This window comes from Thermobia domestica, chromosome 6 (genome assembly GCF_964235325.1).
Source record: "Thermobia domestica chromosome 6, izTheDome1.hap1.1, whole genome shotgun sequence".
Lineage (NCBI taxonomy): Eukaryota > Metazoa > Arthropoda > Insecta > Zygentoma > Lepismatidae > Thermobia > Thermobia domestica.
The window spans coordinates 3,586,630-3,608,673 of record NC_137459.1 but is presented as its reverse complement, the minus strand read 5'-3'; the positions used below and the strand labels follow the sequence as shown (position 1 = coordinate 3,608,673).

General features: G+C 35.9%; 1 protein-coding gene across 6 annotated transcripts in view; it reads left to right on the top strand.

Annotated features, from left to right (window-relative positions):
* Positions 1-22,044, top strand: part of PMCA (plasma membrane calcium-transporting ATPase 3) — a 765,800-nt gene that overhangs the window by 70,155 nt on the left and 673,601 nt on the right. The window contains exon 1 of one of the 6 annotated variants that reach the window (XR_014131782.1): positions 2,358-2,375. The exons of the other annotated variants lie outside the window; for them this stretch is intronic. The gene's annotated coding sequence lies outside the window, so the exon portion shown is untranslated. Of the gene's footprint in view, positions 1-2,357; positions 2,376-22,044 lie in introns of those variants that run through there. 6 annotated transcript variants of the gene reach the window in all.

Here is a 22,044-nt window from a genome sequence, read left to right as displayed (position 1 = left end):
CAATGTGAATTTTTAGTGCAAAATAATTTATGCCATGTTGCAGAAATGTCAATCAAATATTTATTTATGAATTATGAAGAAAACATCAACTGAACATTTTTTGAGAAAACTGCCCTAATGTTTTCTGCATTGGATTGTCATTTCAGATGAAAAATATATATGCTATGATAATCGTAAAAGAACAGAATAATGATTAATCGTGATCAACGTCCAGAACAGTTTCCTAAATGACCTGTTCCATCGTCAGAAGGTGTTGTTACCGTTATTTTGGTCTATGGTGCAAATGGCTCGTAATGTGTTTACAGTGGTTTCATTCAAATCATTTAGCATCCAGTTCTGTGATTAATTAAATCAGTAATAATAATATTATTACCATATCATTAAATTATTATTATCATTTAAAATCATACTGGAAGTAATGACTAGCATTCATTCATATAACATCTATAAGTTGATGCTTTGTATACTGATTTTCAGGGGGAAAAAATATTACTGGAGATGTACTGAGTCTAGAGGTGAAGAGACGGTTCTGGGAACTTGAGAAATTCTAACAACTGGATTGGGGAAGCGGTAGAGTGGTGTTGAATAGCACCACTGTGTATTTATCAGGCAAGGTTAAACTACAAACACAATATGTTACAGTAGTGAACGAACTGCAACACAAACTTGTCCGCAAATATCCAGAAGTGGCCAACAGACATGTTGTCATTACGTTCGATAATATGCTAGGCCACATGTCACGTCACATGGCATCCTATCCACCTCTTCTGGTATATGGATCACTTCTTGGAAGAGAGACCCTCCCTGATGATCGAGGGGTACAACATGCGATTGAAGTAGGGATTGCCAGACGTCCCGGTTTTCAATGAAAGAATTAACTGTCCCGAAAATGGCTTTCAGGACGCCTGTTTGTCCCGGTTTTCATTCTTCAGATTCAGAAATTCAACTAGTATTTTTTTAACTAAAAATGGAAGGTTTTTGGAACTTCCATTCTCCTAAGTGTCTTGTTTAATTTTGATACTGGATTTTTTTCTGTCAAACTTTTGGGGAAAGCCTATTTACTTTGTCTTTAAAGATATTTACTTTTTGTTTATCGTCCTAAGTTTAGGGTAAATGTATTTTTTTCTTGCTAAACGCTAAATTTATATTGCATTTAGGGTATCGTTCCTGACTCAGGTGATGATGCAATAAAGAGAAAAGTATATCTCCAATCATGAATGGGAGGGTGTGTCGTAATTGGCGTAATATTTAGAACCTGCTAAACACAACAAATCGGAATTTGGAATAACGAACGCCAGAAAGTTCTTCTTAATGTTATTTTTCATATTCTATTCATTCCTTGTTGGGCATAATTTCTGTTAACTGTACATACAATAAACTGGGAAGTTGTGAGTAGTAACCACGAAAAGACAGGTAATTAATTGAGTCTGACTAAATGAGTAGGATCTCTGTTGACTTTATATATAGACTGAGATTGGTGTCCCGGTTTTTCCTTTACAAAATCTGGCAACCCTAGATTGAGGACTTCCTGGCATTGTAAATTACAGACATCTTTTCCCACCAATCGCAGGCTCAACGATGGCAAGAGTATGTGGTTGCAGACGGCAACAATTTTGATTAACTAGGTATTGTAGTTTTCATTTTTTAGCCTTTACAAATGATACACCTCAGATGATCATTTCATTTGCAACATCCTATATATCTGTTGGCACTGTTTTCAATTCTGGGTCAAATCACTGTCCCTTTTTCTGAAGGATCCAAATGTGCAATAAAAAATGGGGGTTTCCATTTAAAATTTTTAAGTTACCCCCGAGAGTGGTGGGGATAGGAGGTTGCGTTTGGTATCATCGGAAATCTTTTTCAAAACTATTTAACACGTGTGTTTGTTAGTTTTGGTTAGTTTTACTGGTCTGTATATTTCGCGAGATATTGGACCGTTCCCGAAGTTTTTCTTGTCTGCCGATCCTTTTATTTGCCCGGTTTCAGCTTTGCCGCTGATCTACACCGTTAAGAAATGAAGGCTCAAAGTAACGTAGATATTTACTGACGGGATTGTCGCACATCTAGAGACAAAACTGCCTGAGTGGCAACCTTGTTAAAGAGTACGGATCTACAAGGCAAAGATGTTGAAGGCCGCTCTACGGAAGAGTTTAAAAGAACTGGTTATTGGTCAGCAAGCAAGTGACGTACTCATTTTGGGGAAGCCTTTAGTTGTATGTTATGCCTTTAGCTTCGCTAGTACTCGTAGTGTTGTCAGTTGATTGTGTTAGTGTGTGTGCAAAGGAGAGAAAAAGGAGAGTTTTTCAAGATTCCGTTCAGTGCATTCAAGTGATCGGGAAAGTTATGACAACGCATTTGGACAACTAATGTCAATAGTAAGTCGATAAACATTGTCAAGTAGTTGGTGTCTAATTAAATATTATATGTATTATTGAGACTATGTAGTGGATTCGCTTTCAATTCGATAAGATAGACTTGCGTTTTTATGTGCAAATACATGGCAACGTGGCATCCGGCGCTTACAAGAGTGGGAGGGAGAGAAAGAGAGAGAGAGAGAGAGAGAGAGAGAGACAGAGAGAGAGAGAGAGGTGAAAGGAAATGTGTTGCAGAAGTTACGTCATATGCCCTTCTGGTGACGATGTGGAAATACTGGAAACCGGGCGAAGGGGGGCGGGGCCCAACAAGATGAAATCGAACTTTCAGAACGGTGTCATTGAAACTGTACTGAATGAATTTAATGAGCTCATAATGCTTTTATACAGTTGTTTAATGAGCTTTATTCCTTCGTTTGTTAATATATCCGTAGGCACTATGCAGTCAGACAGAGCAAGGGCTTCTACTTTTCTGGCATTATTATTATTATTATTATTATTATTATTATTATTATTATTATTATTATTATTATTATTATTATTATTATTATTATTATTAAAGCTCTAATCGTGTCTGTTGTGCGGTATGGTTTGCGAAACAATGCTCGCTTACTCTGAAGGGAAGAACGCAGACTGAAAGTATTTGAGAACAAGACCCTAAGACAAATATCGGGACCCAAGAGGAACGCGAATGGGGAATGGCGGAAACTTCATAACGAAGAACTACATAGTTTATACGGTTTACTAAACATTGTTAAGGGTCATCAAATCTAGGATGCTCAGGTGGGCAGGCCATGTAGCCACAGCCAGAATGGTAGAAAGTTGGAACGCTTTCAAAGTTTTAACTGGAATTCCAATCTGAAAACGACCATGAGGAAGACCTAGGTGCAAATGGAGGACAAGATTAAGATGGATTTCGTAGAAATAGGAATACAAAATAGAAACTCGGTCCAGTTGGCTAAGGATAGAAGCCAATGAAGATCTTTTGTGAACACGACATTGAAGCTTCGGGTTCCATAGGCCATAGAAAATGCAATGAAATCTTTGAGTTTTACGTCCCACGTTTATGCCGGTGAGGCTAAAGGAGACGGTGATTATGAGAAATGAATGAAATAGTGGAATGAAGAAAGTGGGAGGAAAAGGGAGAATCCCGAGAAACTCCACGGGCACGGCCATACGCTATAGAGTTTATATTATTATTATTATTATTATTATTATTATTATTATTATTATTATTATTATTATTATTATTATATTTGTTTGCAACGAACTTTCTTCATGAATTTTAACAAACTGAACAGTATGCTATCTCCTTGTTCAAAAATACTGCCTTAGTATTTACATTATCTTTACCTTGGTATAACTGCTTAATGTTTACCACTCGCCAAATACTCGAGAATGAATGGGAATACAACATACATACGGTTATTGTCATACATCTAGGAATTTAGTATTACCGTAAGACGGAACATGTCTAATACAGCCTCGGTACTTGAAATAAAATATCAACGCCTTTAAAACATATACTGACTTATCCTTTTATCAAATCGTCAATTTAGGAAAAAAAATGAAATTTTTAGTTTTTTTGTTCTACGCGTATGCTCTATAGGCTAAGGGAGACATTATTAATGATATGAAATAATTGGCAGAAAGAGGAGATGGGAGGAAGCGGGAGAGCCCCGAGAAAATCAACGGTCACGATGTTTTCCAGAACAAACTCACAGAGCCTGGGATTGAACCAGTGGCCTTTCAAACCAGAGGTGAGTGATCTACATTTTTGCTTAATTTTGAGTATTTTGCACCTATTGATACGTTGGATAGCAGGCAGTGTTCCAATAGAGAAAGAAAGAATGATTACGATGAATAATTGAAGACAAATTTATTGTTTTGTTGCTGAAGCATTAATGAATCCTAAAACTATGGTGTATACCCACATATGCTCAACGGGCCAAAGTAGTCAAATATGCGAAGAAAATGACGGAAATTATTTTTAGAATATCCGTTACGGTAAAGTTCCCTTCCTGGACGTCACTGTGAGCTTTAGGGACGTATGCAAGAATTTATTTCGGAAGTGTTCAAAACTGAATACGAGGATAAATCATGTTAAAATTTGTAAAATCAGACCTAAAATTATATTAAATTTTCATAAAATATGTGAGCTCCTGCGTGCGTCCCTGCTGCTCTCTCCGTCCACGGTCTCTTTTTTTTTTCTAAATGTTATTGTAGGTTATCCACTTTTCATTACTCACGAGTATCAACTTCAGAAGTGGCTCAAATTCAATCGAGTAAATGTTTTGAGTCAGATCAAGTGGCACTCAGTCAGCTTTATCCAAACGGTTTATCACTGCGAAATTGTAAAATGTAGTGCAGTTTTGTAGAAATTTCACACATATTCACGGTGAAATATCTTACATTTGATTATTAGAATTCCTACACGTTTTATATATCTGCTAAATTCAACCGCCAGCTGACATATGGCATTAGACATGACCCGCTGAGACTCATACCGTGAGATTCAGTGACGCCATCTGATGCCAAAATGCCGAATACTTTTAGCACTTCTACTTGTACTACTCAACGTTGTAGAGACTTGAGTCCCAAAATTAAAATCTCACAAGTGCACGAACTTATTTTCACACATAATTTATTATTTAGGTTACGCAATCTTCTAGATTTTTTTTAGAGTTTAGGAAATACAAATTTAAATCAAGTGTTGTAAAAATGGACCTGAGTTACATATGAGGGGCTTGTAATATCAGTAACTTCATGTCAGTGAATTCCTTGTATAAGAGACATGGCTCTTTCGGTACGGTCAAATATCTTTCTTCTGAGCTTTGGTGTTGATATTGCGTTGAGTCATACCAAACTCCAAAGTAAATCATTGTAAAAATAGCAAGAAAGTCTCAGCTGAAGGTCCACAAAAGAAAAAAAAAGTTCAAACAAACACTGGATGAATCTAAGAAACTTTGCAAAATGTTCAATACGTAATTATTTTTAGTTTCCAATTTCATGCAAAGTGTTGGACTCCCTGTCCAAGATTTGTTTGGATGGGGAACAATAGAACAATATATTTTTAACCGTTTAAGAAAAAGAAGTTCTCAGTTTGACCCGTATGTTTGCATATTTGTATGTTTGTACGCGATTGTATCGAGAACGGTTGGTCATATTTTGATACGGTTTTCACTAATCGAGTAATCTGTTCCGAAATAAGGTTTATGCATATAAAATATTTGAAAAAAAAATAATTATTTTTAAAAAATCAAGTAATTTCTGCATCTGAGAAAAACTCATCCTAAAATATGCAACCATAAATACGACCAAGTAAGGTGGGTTGTATACAACTAAGGGTTAAGAACACTATTCAACATCCTCCGAACGATTTAACGCTCGTCTTAGATGTTTAAGTCATTGGCGATGTCATGACTTTTTACATGGCGGTGTCGCTCAGCTTTTCCCAGTGTATCACTCACTTTCTGTGTGATTGGCCGCGCAGTACGAGGGGTATCTTAGAAATTTCCACAATGAAAGTGACTGTTTACCGATTTTTGTTTAGTGTGAATGTTTCCTATTTCAAGTGGCTAAATATCCGCGAGCTACTAACAGCGATACTATAGACAGTAACGATTGCCCATTGGTAGAGCGATTACATCTGGTTTCAAGAGTCGAAGATTTGATTCCAGGCAATGTGAGTTTGTGATGGATAACGTTGAGAGAGAAAGGAGGGAGAGAGATTCAAATATGGGGACAGAGATTGATACATTCACGTAACTGAAGCAAGGTTAGAAACGGACAGACAAATGATTGGACAATGATTTCCATATTCTGAGGAAAATTGTGATTTTGTGAAGCATAAGAACCAAAGTTCCTCAGCTGAACTTGCGGGCATCACATCTAAGGTTGTCGAATTAATGTGAACTCATTCCGAAGTATCGGACGATTGAACAAGGAGAGAATGAACTTAAAATTTGGAGAATAAAGAATAACGAAACTACAGTTTCTGACCCGGGTTTCGAACAAAGAACCTTCTGGTTAAGTCACGACGTTAACCACTTACCCGCGGAAATACTACTTAACGAACATTGTTCTTCTCGCATATCTCAAGAATCCCCTCATTTTTGAGGCATGAAAATTTGAAATATATTTTGTTTATTTTTACTAATAATATTATTTATTATAAATAATCAAACAGATCTTACAATATGCCGAAAAATAATGTTTGAGGTACATGGTAGTCGAGAAAGCTTAGCGTCTCAAGTAGTACAAGGTCTCACAAGTAAATGTTCTTACTCAACAACCATGGATCTAGATATGGTATATATATAGTCGTAAAATATAAACCAAGATTAATAAAGATAGGAAATATGATTAAAGGGTATACGAGTTAGAAGGATCTAAAGCTAACATTGTAATCTCTGGAATATCTCTAACCTCTCCTTGCTGGTCTAGTGGGTTGCGCCTGTATTTTCAGTGTACGTGGTCTAGAGTACAAAAATTTAATTTCACAATCATTTACTGTTATTAAACATTCGTTCCATTTAGCTTATAAGGAATAATCGTGATAAGCAAAACTAAAAAAAAAATCATTCCTTGGACTTCTACTATATGTTTGACTGACAAAGTTTGATTGTTATGCTCTACAAAATCAAAATTTTCCCTCAGAATATGGACGCTGTGTGATAATTTGTTCTTTCATTTCTAATTTTGCATTAGTTATGTGGATGTATCTCTCTGTTCCCACATTTGAATCTCTCTGTCTAAAATGTCGTCCGTCACGAACTCACATGGTCTGGGAGCAAATCTCCGACTTTTGGTACAGAATGTAAACGTTCTATCGATGGGCAACCTTGATTCCCTCTAGAGTTTGTTGTTAGTAGGCTGAAGGTATTTAGGCACTTCAAACAGGAAACAGATACAAACGTTAGTAACAAGAATTAAAAATAGAAATGTAAAAAAGCCAAAATGGACACAACATACACCAAAGAACTATATGAATATTTGCATCTAGATACTTTAGAAGAAAGGAAAATAATCATTCAAGAATATCCATTTCTTTCAGTTGTTTGTAAGTAATGGGTTCAGATAAATTTCTCTCTGAATGGAAGAAGTATACTACGTCACAGCAGCATTAAATTCACGAAGGCTGCTGTAGACATTTTGCGGAATGTTCATTGATCTTCACGGCGCAATACTTTACGTCTGATTCTAAGAATTACAAAATTTCCGCATACTCGCTAGCTTTAAGTATTAGCTCTCAAATGACGTTATGCCAAACTCGATACAACTAATACACTTTACGATTTGGGACAATAACATCATCTTATTACGTGATATTTTGTTACTGTTTTCACTAATGTAATGAGTTAGTCTGAAACAATGCTATTATATATGGTATATAATGTTCTAATAACTTGATAATTACATAATCTTTACCCATGTTTTGTAGAGAGATCCATTTTATACGGAGTAAGTGCCCTATTTCTAGTCCAGAAATCTAATTAAACTACTGTATAACTGAAAAATTTTTTAAAAACATATTTAAAAACATTAAAAATTAACTGACGTAAAAAACGCACTAAAAAGCAGCAAATAAGAACTTTTTAAAAGAAAAGCAGCAGATTTCAAAAATTCATTGTAATACAAGACGTAAAAACTTTATTATTATTATTTTTTTAAAAGAAGGCACTGACTTTAAAAGAAGGCACTTAAGGGCAAAAATAATAAAAGTGCTGAAAAAGCAGACAATAATAAAGCGCTTAAAATCAAAAATTAATTTATAATAATTATTATCTATAAAAGTTTTTTGAAGTTGTGCCAAGCCAAGCATATTAATATCTTATAAATTTATCATCGTAATACAAGTAATGATCAAAAAGTACGATGAATGTAGTTGCACAGTGTCATCTATCGATGATGTACCAATTTTAGCTAGTAAATCTTTAGTACAGTTAGTGTCTTCCAGAGGCAGACGAGTGAGGACGTGTTAAAGAATGTCTATCGCGCACCAACATTAAGGTTCGTTCTCCAAAGAACTTCAAGTGTCGAAATCGGTGTATAGCGAAGAAACGGTGACATTGAAGACTGTTTACAAGTGGTATGAGAGACTCAAAAGCGTCAGGGAATCGGTTGAAAACGAGCAACAATTGAGACGTCCTTCGACGTCAAAAAACAGATGAAAACGTGCAAAAAGTGGCACAAATGATTTGTTCTAACAAAAGAATGACTATTCGAGAGCTTTCCAAAGAACTAAACATCTCGTATGAGTCCATGAAAAGCATTTCAACCGCCGATTAAAAGGGTAAATGGCTTCTTCTTCACCACGAGAACGCGCCGTGCCGCATCTTGCTTTTGATCTGCGAGTTTTTGGCCGAAAAAATATTTCTGTCTGTCCACATTCGCTGTGCTCTCTAGATATAGCACCATCCGACTTCTGACTCTTTCCAAGAATTAAAACCGTGCTTAAAGGAAAACGTTTTGACCAGTGGTCGAAGTGAGACGGTATGCGGTGGTATGCCATATCGCCTCTAGTTTTTCAGTAATGAGGACATACCGTCTCTGGTTTCTCAGTGCAAGACAATATTTAAATAGCCGGTATGTTGAGTCAAAATCATAATAAAATCTACCGCCTCTGCTTTTTTCCCACTTCGAACACTGGTTTTGACACTATTCCTGAGATATATTGGAATGAAGGGAAACTGGAGTAGGATCATGAATTGAGACAGGGATTTACAAACTTATTTCTTACAATTCTTCTAGATTTGGTATTTTCAGTTTATTTCAACCATTTTCTAACTCATGTACGATCAATGTTCTTTTATTTCTTCTCATATGCAGTATAAATTGAAATGATACACACAACGAGCTATAATGTCTTCGATATATGGCACTCATTGAACAACAAGTCCCTCAATCTTGAAGCGAGGAATTTTTTTCGTCCATCAATTGCATAGCAAAAGCCTGTTTCAGTGCTACACAGGCTTACTAACCGCTTGAAAAGTTACGTGTAACTTGGGTTGCACCTGTCCAGGCGTTTATGATAACAGGAATAGTACTGGACCCGACTTAATGGCGGTATTGCAGTTAGGGGTTCAACTTTTTTTTGCCGCTGACTGTACAAGTGATAGTCTGTGTTTATGGAATATCGTATTACCTAAACTACTGGACAAGCCGGCAAAAATCTTGAATGATGGGTAAAACTTGAATGCACTTGATTGAATAACAGGTACTGGTCCTGAGTATGTGTGATACTTCTTCACCCTGTAAACCTACATGACAAAAGGTCTGATATGTAGCCTCGTGGCGATGTTGAGTCGAGTTAATTAAAGTTGTTTCATTTCAGACAGCTTTGTATATTGAAGAGGCAGTTACAAAAGAGCTCTCTGCTCCAAATGCCTCTGTGAACTGGAAGAATTACGTAAGGCTTTTTTTTTCATAGCTTTGAAAGCTTGAATGGAATTGTGAACAAGCCTTTTGTGAATTCATGCAACATGTTTTCAATCGGGGGTGACTAACAAGGCCTTGACACACCTACAGGATAATTCTCTGCTCTACCAAAGGATATCCGCCGAACAAAAAGAAATGTGCAACAACATAGCATCTGCTCAATTGAATGTTCTGGGTGATGGTTGCAGGGTTATTCGCTCTCCAATGATTATGTGCAATTCATTTATTGACAGACTTCTAAAAAGCAGCGTGTGGGATGCATCTCTACTACACTCTGGCCTGTTTTAATTGCAATCTAAAAAACTGATTCAAGAGTTAGTGTTTCATCCACATAGCCATCTTTCTCTAGGTTTTGTGTAAAGTGTGGACCTAGTGAAGAGATTGGTTTCGTATTACAAATAGCTGTGTACTGATGAGAGACAGGATAGTTGTTTTTTGAGAGAGGGATGGACGCAACTTTACTGGTTAATAGGAGACATACGCAAGTCAATAAGCCACAGCACAGACTAGAAAATTGCTTTAAAATCGTGGAAAGGGATCTATTTATAATAATCAGCATTGTGACAAACCAGCGTTTACTAAATTGCTCAGAACTGGAAGTTTAATGACAGTCTAATGAAATCAGGGAGGCGCCTACGCACGGGAATCGACCTTCTCTGAAGCACAGAATATTAAAAACTTTCATTTATATAAGTTGCAGATACTGTATTATAGAACGGAAAATAACTTTGACCACAGAGTTACAATTAGATAATGATCCTTTCACAAAATTAAAAGGGAAACTTCTTTCTTCCAGAGAGTGATATTTTCTTAGAAGGCAATTTTTTATGTTACTAGGTAGATTAGGAAATAGTTCTAGGAACCTATCAAACACGAATGCATACTACTTCATCGTCACCAAACTACATTGATTTCTAATATTAATTGTGTAGTATGGTTTTTAAGATAAGTATTATTGGCCCATTATTCTTCAAATAGACAGCACCCACATAAGATTAACTAACTAACTAACTCTATGGCCTATGGAACCCGGAGGTTCAGTGCCGCGTTCACAAAAGCTCTCCACTGACTTCTATCCTTAGCTTATTGCATCCAGTTTCTACTTTGTATTCCTATCTCTGCGAGATCCATCTTAATATTGTCCTCCCATCTGCGCCTAGGTCTTCCTAATGGTCGTTTTCCTATGGGTCTACCATTCAAGACTTTGAAAGCGTTTCTACTTTCTTCCATTCTAGCTACATGACCTGCCCACCTAAGCCTCCTAGACTTGACGACCCTAACAATGTTGGGTAAACCGTATAAACTATGAAGCTTCCGCCATTCCCCATTCTCGTTCCTCTTGGGTCCGAATATTCTTCTCAGGGTCCTGTTCTCAAATACTTTCATTCTATGTTCTTCCCTCAGAGTAAGCGACCATGTTTCACAACCATACAGAACAACAGGCATGATTATCGTTTTATATATTTTAAGCTTCAAATTCCTCGACAGAATTCGCGACGACAAGAGATTTTGAACCGAATAGTAACACGAATTTCCTGCTTTTAGTCGACATTTAATTTCTTCGTGAATATGATTTTCGTCTGTTAATATTGATCCTAAATATTTGAAAGTATCCACTTTATCAAAAGCATTATTTAATATTTAACGCCTCCACAATTTGCCGTATTACGGTCCCGACGCACTTCCATGTATTTAGTTTTATCTGCATTTACTTCTAAACCCATGTCCCTGCAAGCGTTTAATAAGATCTCTACATTTATTTCTACTGTTCTCCTATCATCCCCTATTAAATTTACATCATCAGCATATGCCATAACCTGGTGAATGCCGTTCAACTCTAAACCCTGGTTGCTATCTTTGATTTTCCTTATAGCGTATTCCAGCACAAAGTTAAATAATAATGGCGACAACGCATCTCCTTGTTTCAGGCCATTTTCGACGTGGAAGCTCGTGGACAAAAATTTTCCTACCCGGACTTTACTTTGGGATTCACTTAAACATATCTTAATTAATCTAATTAGCTTTCTCGGTATTCCAAGCTCTGTAAGAACGTTGTATAATGTTTCTCTCCTAACCGAGTCGTAAGCCTTTCTAAAATCAATAAATAGTTGATGTACCGGGGTATTGTATTCCCACTTCTTTTCGAGTATTTGGCGAATAGTAAATATTTGGTCGATAGTTGATCGATTTCGTCTAAATCCGCACTGATAATCTCCAATAATTTCATCTGTGTATGGGGTCAATCTTGCTAACAGAATATTTGAAAGGATTTTATAGGATGTTGACAGAAGAGAAATGCCTCGATAATTATTACAGTCAGTTTTGTCGCCTTTCTTGTGAATTGGAACAATGATTGATTCTTTCCACTCTTGTGGCAATTCTTCCTTGTTCCAGATAAGGAGAATGAGATTGTGTATCTTGTTCCACAATTTTTCGCCTCCAGCTAAAATTAACTCAGCCGAAATTTCATCTACACCCGGAGATTTGTGTTTCTTCAATTTCTTTATAGCGGCTTCCACTTCTATTCGATTGGGTTCTGGAATATACGGTTCTGCGGTGTGTATCTCCTTTTCTCCACGCACATTAGTTTTTGGTTGCGTGTTCAGCAAATCATCAAAGAAATCTTTCCATCTATTTAAGAGGCTATCCGTATCGGTGAGAACTGTTCCGTCAGATTTCTTTAATATATAAGCACGAGGTTGATAGCCTTTCTTAAATTCGCTGACCCCCTTATACATGTCCCGAATATTTTTTTTTATTTTTTAGATTAAGATTAGATGATTAGATGATAAAATTGCATCAGAATTTAATGTCATTGACGTTCGTCGTGAATATTTCTGCAATACGGGACGCTGCCGTGTTACGCAGATATAGCAGGATGTAAACTCAAAGATATTCCTCCATACTGAGTATTGACAGGAGCTTGTGGAATGGCTACCTTTGTAACAAGATCTGTACCTCATGCATGTATGACACATGCTGAAATCTGAGATGTATGTTGTGGAATCCCGTTTTCTGTCTAATATTTCGAAGCGATTGTTCTGAAGAAAGAGTCTTGAGGACTGTGGTAGACACATAGTGCTAAACAGTTCTGTTATTGGATACAGACTTTCTAGACACCCTGTACATACGGCTTGTACATCATGTGACTAATACCGGGGGTATCAAAAATTCTATGTAATAGCCTAACTCCATTATGAATAAAGGTACAAGAAAATGGAAAGAGAGGAAATTGTTGGAAATCAGTGGTTTTCAATCTAAAATGGTGGAATTGTTCTTATGGGATCAGCCATTTAGGATCCATACTGGTAAATCGCCAATGCTAAATGAAAATTCCGGATTGTCAGTTCAACAGACTGTTACCTTAGGCCCTCACCGTAGGGAAACAGATTCGAAGTGTTATAGATTTCCTCACAATTTGCACCTTCTCCGTGTCATTGTCGTGTGCTCTTATGTTGCCTTCTTACAGTCTAAGAACTGGAAACAACTTTTTCATTTGACGCAAGGCACCTTATAAGTGTTGAGCCAAAAGGGCTGGTGCGATTGAAGGAATTCCACCATTTTAGATTGAAAACCACTGATTTCCGTCAGCTTTACATTTTTTCGTATCTTTGACGCATAACGAAGTTTTCCTATGGCCCCGTACTTTTGATACACCTGGTATAATATTAGATAAACACAGTCTCTCTCTCTCTTTCTTTCTCTCTCTCTCTCTCTCTCTCTCTCTCTCTCTATATATATATATATATATATATATATATATATATATATATATATATATATATATACTAGTGTTGATTACCTGCTACGCCGGGTTGAAATAAAAACTTTAAATGCACAACTCCTTATTATAGATATTCCTGTTCTCTGTCTCAAGTTTCGAGGCTGAATTTGGATTTAAACGGCATCAGAAGTGTCACTGTTCATCTCAGCGACCCGGAAAACTATGGATTCAACATTAATGTCGGTCATTTTCGACGGTTTTTAAATATCTCTCCCTCCCCCTCCCCTAAGTTGCACTGTCAAAGTGAAATAACAGAAAACATCCCAGGCTTAAACCTCATTTGTGTTGAAATCTTGATCGAGATCGGTCGGGTGGTTCAAGAGGTATTAAGTCACAAACGTAGTCACTTTCAATTTCTATGTATTTTTATGTATCTCCCATCTTCCTCTCTCACAAGTTGCATAGTCAAAGGGAAATGATAAAAACCATCCCAGGATCGAACTTCATCTATGTTGAAAATTTGATCGAGATTGGTTAGTTGGCCTAGGAGTTATTAAGTTGCAAACATAGTCACTTTCATCTCTCTCTCTCTCTCTCTCTCTCTCTCTCTGTATATATATATATATATATATATATATATATATATATATATATATAGAGAGAGAGAGAGAGAGAGAGAGAGAGAGAAAGAGAGAGAGATTTAATACAGTAGAACTCCTCTAATCAGTTACCTTTGGGACTGGGAGTATGGTCGAAGCGCAAAAGAGATCGAATTATCAGAAAAATACAGAAAAAGCGGGTTTATGGTAAAATAAACAATCTCTGAGCTCAAAAATGATTGTCCTGTTCTCTTCAGTAAAAGCATATGAAGAGTAAGCACTAAAAATTGCACAGCACAATACAGAGAACACACACAACGTAATAATCGATACAAGAGATGACAGAGCACTAAAGCGGAGAAGCTGTAACAACAAGTAAACAACGATGCCGCGACGGCAGTAAACGACAATGCGCCCCGTGAGTCACCGAGGAGTCCGGACAAGTTCGGCTCGAGCATGGTCGGATCAAGTGGTGTGACGGATCAGCCGAGGACGAACGAGAGGTGTTTTACTGTAATTTTAAATAAATTTTCAGGTATACTAGTAAAAGCTACCAGCTACAGCGACAATGCTCATTACTACACAGAGTCATTTCTTTATAGAAACTTATAAGATTACACTTGTAATTTATATTATTATTCATAAAAATCAAACAATAGTGTTATAATATCATGGGCCTTTAGTAAAATATCCTGTTAGTCAAAAAAGATTGGGAACCACCGATCTTAGCCAATGAAATCATAATTCAGGCGAAGACTTATTCTTTCAAATTGTGGAACGTATGGACAACATAAACTATACCCTCAGTAGAATTCTCTTACATAGGGAAATTTTAGGATTAAAAATATTGGAATGTTGGAGCGCGACTGATAAACATCCAAACATAAAAAACTTGTTGACCTCCAAGTCGGACAGCTCAAAAAGGTAAAATAATATTGCCCCAGGAACTATCACTTCATCATCCTTGTCTTGTCCAATTGTCAATTGCTTCCGTCTTAATTTCTGAGATTTGCTGTATGCTCATCAGTAGGTTCTAAATTTCTCACACTTTAAGTGCTTTATTATGTATTTAACCTTGTATTAGTTTTGGTTTTATCTCGTCTCCAAGACGAGATGTCTTTTGAGACTAGACGGTACATAAGTTCTCGAGACGAGATGGTTATATATTTTTATACTAGACATAATTTATCGCTATATATATATATATATATATATATATATATATATATATATATATATATATATATATATATGTGTGTGTGTGTGTGTGTATGCATATATGTATGTATCTCTATACATTTGTGTGTGTGTGTGTGTGTGTAGTTCAAAATATAACAATAAAATTTCATTTATCGAAATCCAACAATAGTTTATTCTAGTACACTTCCACTTTTATTTTATATTGAGAAGTTTACTCCTATTTTTTTTTTATTTGGAAATTCTTTCATTGGATCTTCACTCATTACTATTATCAATCTTTATCATTATTGTTATTATTATTACTTCCGTGAAGGAGTTTATAATTTTGACGAAGTATGCGTGTGTGTGTTTCTCCACTGACCTTGTACAGAAAGTATGCAAATTTCACAAAGTGTACACGAATTTTCCGTGTTTTATTTAGGCTATGTGGAGGGATTAATCTTTTTTGATCTTGTGACCCTTGCCGGAGTTGTTCACTCTCTGAGGTCTCTTGTTATTATTGCATGTATATTCATGTAATTGTTTCATTTAATGTTGGGATCCCTTTTATGGATCTTGGTTCATCTACAAAATTAGCAGTATTGTATCATATTCCTTATGAACCATGGTAAATTTGGCTATGGAAAGTTTTTGTGGTGCCCCCTTCCCTTGATGCCTAAGCACGTGGTTCTTTTGTTTAGTGGTTAATCCAGCCCTGTGATTATTCTAATATATAAAATTGAAAGTGACTATGTTTGTGACTTAATAGCTCTTGAACCACTTCACCGATCTCGATCAAGATTTCAACATAAATGAGGTTCGAACCTGGGATGTTTTTTGTTATTTCACTTTGACGGTGCAACTTACGGGAGGAGGAGGGGGAGATATTTAAAAACCATCGAAAATGACCGACATTAATGTTGAATTCATAGTTTTTCGTGTTGCTAAGATGAACAGTGACACTTCTGATGCCGTTTAAATCCAAATTCAGCCCCTATTGCCCTTTATGTGCAAATTTAAATGTATTCTTCTCGTGGGAAGAACGGGTAATCTGCTAGTTTTGTATAATGTCTGATACCTTTCAACGCATTGAGTAACGCTTTTAGATCACAAATAATACACCATATAGCCTGAGATTTGAAATAGGACATGAAGCTCGAAACTAACAAATAACACTGGGACATGCAGCCGCAATCTATTAAATTAGTAGCGGATCATGAGAAATACTGAAACACAATGGCATAATATAAGATTATTTTTCGGATGTTCATGGAAAGTTGGTTTGCCAGTATAGCAACAATCTTTACACCAAACAATTAAGGGCTGGGTCAGTGGTAGAGCGGCTATTTCTTGTGTGTGAGGTCCAAGAATCTATCCCATGCTATGCGATTTTGTGGTGGGTAACATTGTGTCCCTGGATTTTTACGGAGTTCCCTATTTCACCAATTCTATCAGATTCATCAATTTTCATTAATGATCCGTTTCCTTTAGCCTAGAGCAGCTTTCCCCAACCTGGGGTCTGCGGATCCCCAGGGGTTCACAAGACGATCTCAGGGGGTCCGCAAGCCAATCTGAGAAAGGTACACACACAGTGGTGAGAAACATACAATTTTAAGTCAAATGATCGAAGAAGAATAATAAGTGCAGGAATGGACTTAATGCTCAGACGGATTAAGTTCCTTCGTTTGATCCTAATATTTCCAGGTTAGTGGCTGAAAGACAATACCAACCATCACATTGATTGAAGTTATGTAAGTCGGTGAATCATACACTTATCATGTTAACTTGTTGAAGTTAATACTTTTTTTCAGAAAAATTCTTTTTTTCTAAATTTATTTATTTATTTATTTATTTATTTATTTATTTATTTATTTGTGAACAACACAACAGGCAAAGCCCAATTATAGTGTTGGTTTATTATAAAATAAATTTACAATAATTTTCTTGAACGTACTACAGTTCATATTACAGATATCAATTTCTTTGTGTTCGATACATAATTTGTTATAAGAAGAGAATATTCTCCAGATTCGTGACTTTAATAATACATTGGTCTTTCCTTTTTTACAATAGAACAGACCAGAGTTTTCAACACGAGTTTTAAGTTTCGGGACATGAAAATTTAGTGGCAATATCAGATCTGTACAATTAAACTAATTTTGTACTATTTTACGGAGAAAAATCAAATCTATTACATTTCTCCTTTGTTCTAGTGTAGGGATACAGAAGTTGTCTATTAATGTAGGATAGTTTTCGTAAGATGGATGGATTCCAGTATTCTTGTATACTAAGTATTTGATAAATTTGGATTGGACTTTTTCCAGTTGGTGTCGGTATTGTTGTTGCGATGGGTTCCAGATCACAGCAGCATATTTCAGTTTTGATCGGACATAAGAACAATACACTTTTGTTAGTGTGGTAATATTGTTAAACTCCTTTCCAGTTCCAACATTTTAAGAGATTCATTAACTATGTTCACTATATGATCATTAAATGTTAGTTTCGTATCAAACGTAACCCCAAGATCTTTCACTGAATTTAATCTGTTTAATACGAGCTGATTGAATGAATAATTAAACTCTACTTCAGTTTTGTTTCTAGTAAACGATAGAATGCTACATTTATTTATATTTGCAGTAAGTTTATTAAGAAAACATCAATTAGCAATATTTTCCAAGTCATGTTGTAAGTTGAAACAGTCATTGATGGTCTCTATCCTGGCGTATATTTTGAGGCCATCCGCAAAGAGCAATTTGTCACTTAATGATATGTGATCAGGAAGATCGTTAATGAATAAAAGAAACAAACACAGACTTAAGTTGAAACCCTGTGGAATTCCAGAGTACGCAGTATAGTCAGTTGATTTAAATCTTTGTAGATAACGTTTTGTTTACGGTTGCTTAAATATGATGAGAAGAATTTGATCAAAGAAGAAGAGAAATTATAGTTGTTTAACTTATGTAATAATGCTTTGTGATTGACTGTCAAGCGCCTTTTCGAAAACTATATATATTACATATACCTGTCATCCAACATCTAACGAGTTTGCTATGAAGTCTGTGACAGTTGCAAGATTTGTTGTTGTTGATTTGTGTGGAATAAAGCCATGTTGATATGATGAGATTATTGGTTGTATGTGGTGAATTATCCGTCTGTATAAAATTTGTTCAAATACTTTTGCAAAAGTGGATAAAATTGATATGGGCCGGTAGTTTTTTATTTCATTCTCATTATTAGCCTTTCGTATTGGGCAAACTATAGATTACTTCCATTTGTCTGGAAAAAAACATGTTTTCAGAGAGAGGTTGAATGCGATCCATATTGGATACGTAAATGCATCTATACACCCGTTTATAATATGGAGGTATTCCATCGGGTCCAACAGCTGTTCTGGGCTTTAATTTTTTGATTGCTATTTCTACTTCAAATTGAGTGATTTTCTCTCTGATATATCTGATGTGTAGGCTATTGGGATTTAGTTTTCTTTTTTACTGGAATTATTTATATATTTACAACATCTTAGTCAAGGTGTCCGGCTCCAGGTTTGAAATCCAGGACCACCAGATTACGGAGTAGGCATCATATCACTCTAACATGATTACGCCACTACAAAGAAAAGCACAAACACTCACACCCATATACTAACATGGGCAGAAATATAATAGTAACCGTATATATTGCAAGGGGTCCTTCTCATGATTGTAGACTCCAAAGGAGGCCGCAATGTGGAAAAGGTTGGGAAAGGATGCCCTAGAGGAAATAATAGTGGGACGTAAAACTAAAAAAAAATAACTAAGCAAGAAGAAAGTAGTTGCATGCTAGCTCGTGCAAAACTTCATTTTTTTACCTTTTGAAGGTCATTTAATGTGTGATGTTTGGACACCCTCCATATTTGACGTGGCTGCTGTTTCCAACTCCTCTAGATCGAGGTAATTTACATTTTACTTCTAGATGATAGCATAATTTAGTGCTGGGTCTGTTATCATCTTGAGATTTGTCAGTTTCTGAGGAACGGCTTGAGTAGATTCAATCAATCTGAGGAGACTGTATTTGTGTTAAGTTTGGAGCAATTTAGTCAATTTATTTGTAAGAAGTAAATACTCAGTGATAGCCAAACGATGTGAATCAGAAATGTTGTGCTTTCGGCGGGAACTACCACTGAAATAACAACCAGTTACGGGATTTCCCTGCAATTATTATACTTTACCGGCATAAAGTGCTTAAAACAATACCAATTTGCAATATTTAGGAAAAGTAACTTATCTAAAAGAAAGTTGAGCTGACTTGGATACAGTCTGCTGCACTGGTTCAGATCTCACTTTATTACTAAGCTCTGTTATTCATAAACTTCTGTAAACCCTCCATAATATCCTTCATAAAATCCTGGTGTTCAACACATTCAGTTATCATGAGGATGCGCAAACAAACATTTTGTCTACTTTTCAATGAACTTAACCCTAGATTACAAAAACGGTTTGTACCGAACGTTATTACAAAGGCGTAGTCTGACGGACTACCTTGGGTTAAAAAAAGGAATATTTACAGTGAAACCTTATACTTGCAGAAATAAGTACATTCAATAAGGGAAAAATAAAAGGTCTGGGTGAACATGAACTGCGTATTAGGTATGACAGGTGTTCTAAACATAGTAGAATATCAACATATTCAGTCGTATCAATTTGTTAACATATGCAGAAATAGCTGCAGCATTTAGCACTAGATATTCGAAGATACATCTAAATGCCCAGACATTCACAAGAGATACTGGCTTGATGCTCTCCACACATGGCTTGGAGCAACGAAAACAGAAGTGTATTGTCATACGACTGAGTCTTGGAGGACTGAAAACACAAATCTTTCTTCCTTGCCATTGGGGTGGTCCTTGAACAGGATTTTCTAAAGAACCATCTTCTCCCTCTTCCGAATCTCTAAACTCACTCCAAAGAGTAGAAAATTTGAGACTAGTCACATTTTCTTAGTCAGAATTGAAATTTGGGTCAGCATCAGAATCACCTGTGTCTTCCGTTTTTTCATGGCCCGGGGGAAGTTTTACTTGCTCCATCCTCAAAATCAAGATTCTTCTAAATATTTCAAAATTTGATCTTTCTCAAGGTCCATTTTGTTTGCCAATTTGTTGAGAACAAAACTTCACACACTAAAACACAAAGATTATATAAAGCTTACATTCTAAAGAATATTAGCCGATGTAACGTTAATCAACTTTATAAATTTTACCTACGTAAACACAAAGGGGTAGTCTTTCAGACTACGCAAATTAAAATCATGCAGAACGGAAATACACACGAGCTCAACAATCGGTGTTCTACGCTGTCTAGCCACACAATAAAGGTATGAAAAGCGGGCAGTTAGAGGAAAAGGGCGAGGTGAGATTTCGGCATTAGTCGCGTAGTCTGTCAGACGACGCCTTTGTTAAAAAGATCGTTACTGAGTTTTTTTTTACGTCTGCGTGTGTGTGCGTGTGTGTGTCTGTCTGTCTGTCTGTATGTATGTATGTATGTTATTTGCAAACTTTTCAATTTTTAAACCTCAGTTCGATAGAGCACCAAAAACTATCTGAGAAAGTGATGGAATTTTTTGCGTCACTCTTACCGTTCCTGAGATATTGGCCCAAAAAGTTCGAATTTCTGGAATTTTAAGGAGCCATATCTCGGGAACCGTAAGTCATAGAGAGATCATATTAGTGTTGGTCAATACCTAAGAGAATGGTGAACATTTTGGAATCAAATAGTAACCGGTGGTCACTCGCCAACTGGACATCGTCCCCAGATATTGGGCAAAATAAAAATTGGATTTCGGAAGATTTAAGAAGTCATTTCTTGGGAACCGTAAGTCATAGAGAGATGATATTTTGCGAATTTTTCAATTTTGATCCCTCAATTTTGAGTATGTGCCTTCGCAAAACAACATATCGAAGATCGTTTTAACAGAACTCTTAAACAAAACATGTGGGAAAGAAATTAGTACGCAAGGAAATTAGAAATGGATAGATATATTACAAGAATTGTTTAACGAGTATAATAATAAAGTACGTAGAACAATTGGTATAAAGCCTGTAGAAGTTAATAAGAAAAAAAAATATATTTTTTTAAAGTTCGTTCTGACAATGCTCTCGGAGCATTCTCAACTGGTTGTAACTTGTATTGTGAGTGCGGATACAACTCTAAAACTACACTGTAAAAAATTTCGTAGGTAAATTTACAAAAAAGAAAAAAATAAAAACGTTGGCAGTCTGTTTGCGAAGCCTCTATGTAAATCAATTTACACCTAAAAGGTAGAATTACTAATATGAAATGGTGCAAAATTATAGTTTTATTAATAAAAATATATTTTCTTATAAATGTAATGTAATTTTGCAAAAAATAAAGCAGCAAATTTTGTAATTTAATCTAAGGAAATGTATAGTCAACTCACAAAATGAAGGGTAAATGATTTTACATTGATATTTTGTAATTTAAACTACAGAACTTTTTTCAAGTGTAAGATTTGTCAAGGCGTTAGGATCGCCATTGTTGTGCTACATATGTGCCTGAACAATGCAGACAGAAAACAAGATTGCCTTGTTATATTAAAAGCAAACAAACAAATTAAATAAAAGTCATACTGCTATGTTTTATGTTTACTTATTTAAGAGCACTGATTATCGTCAATAACTTTTACAAGTTCAATTAAATTAAATTAACACAGCGCAACATTGACGTTCACGTAAGTC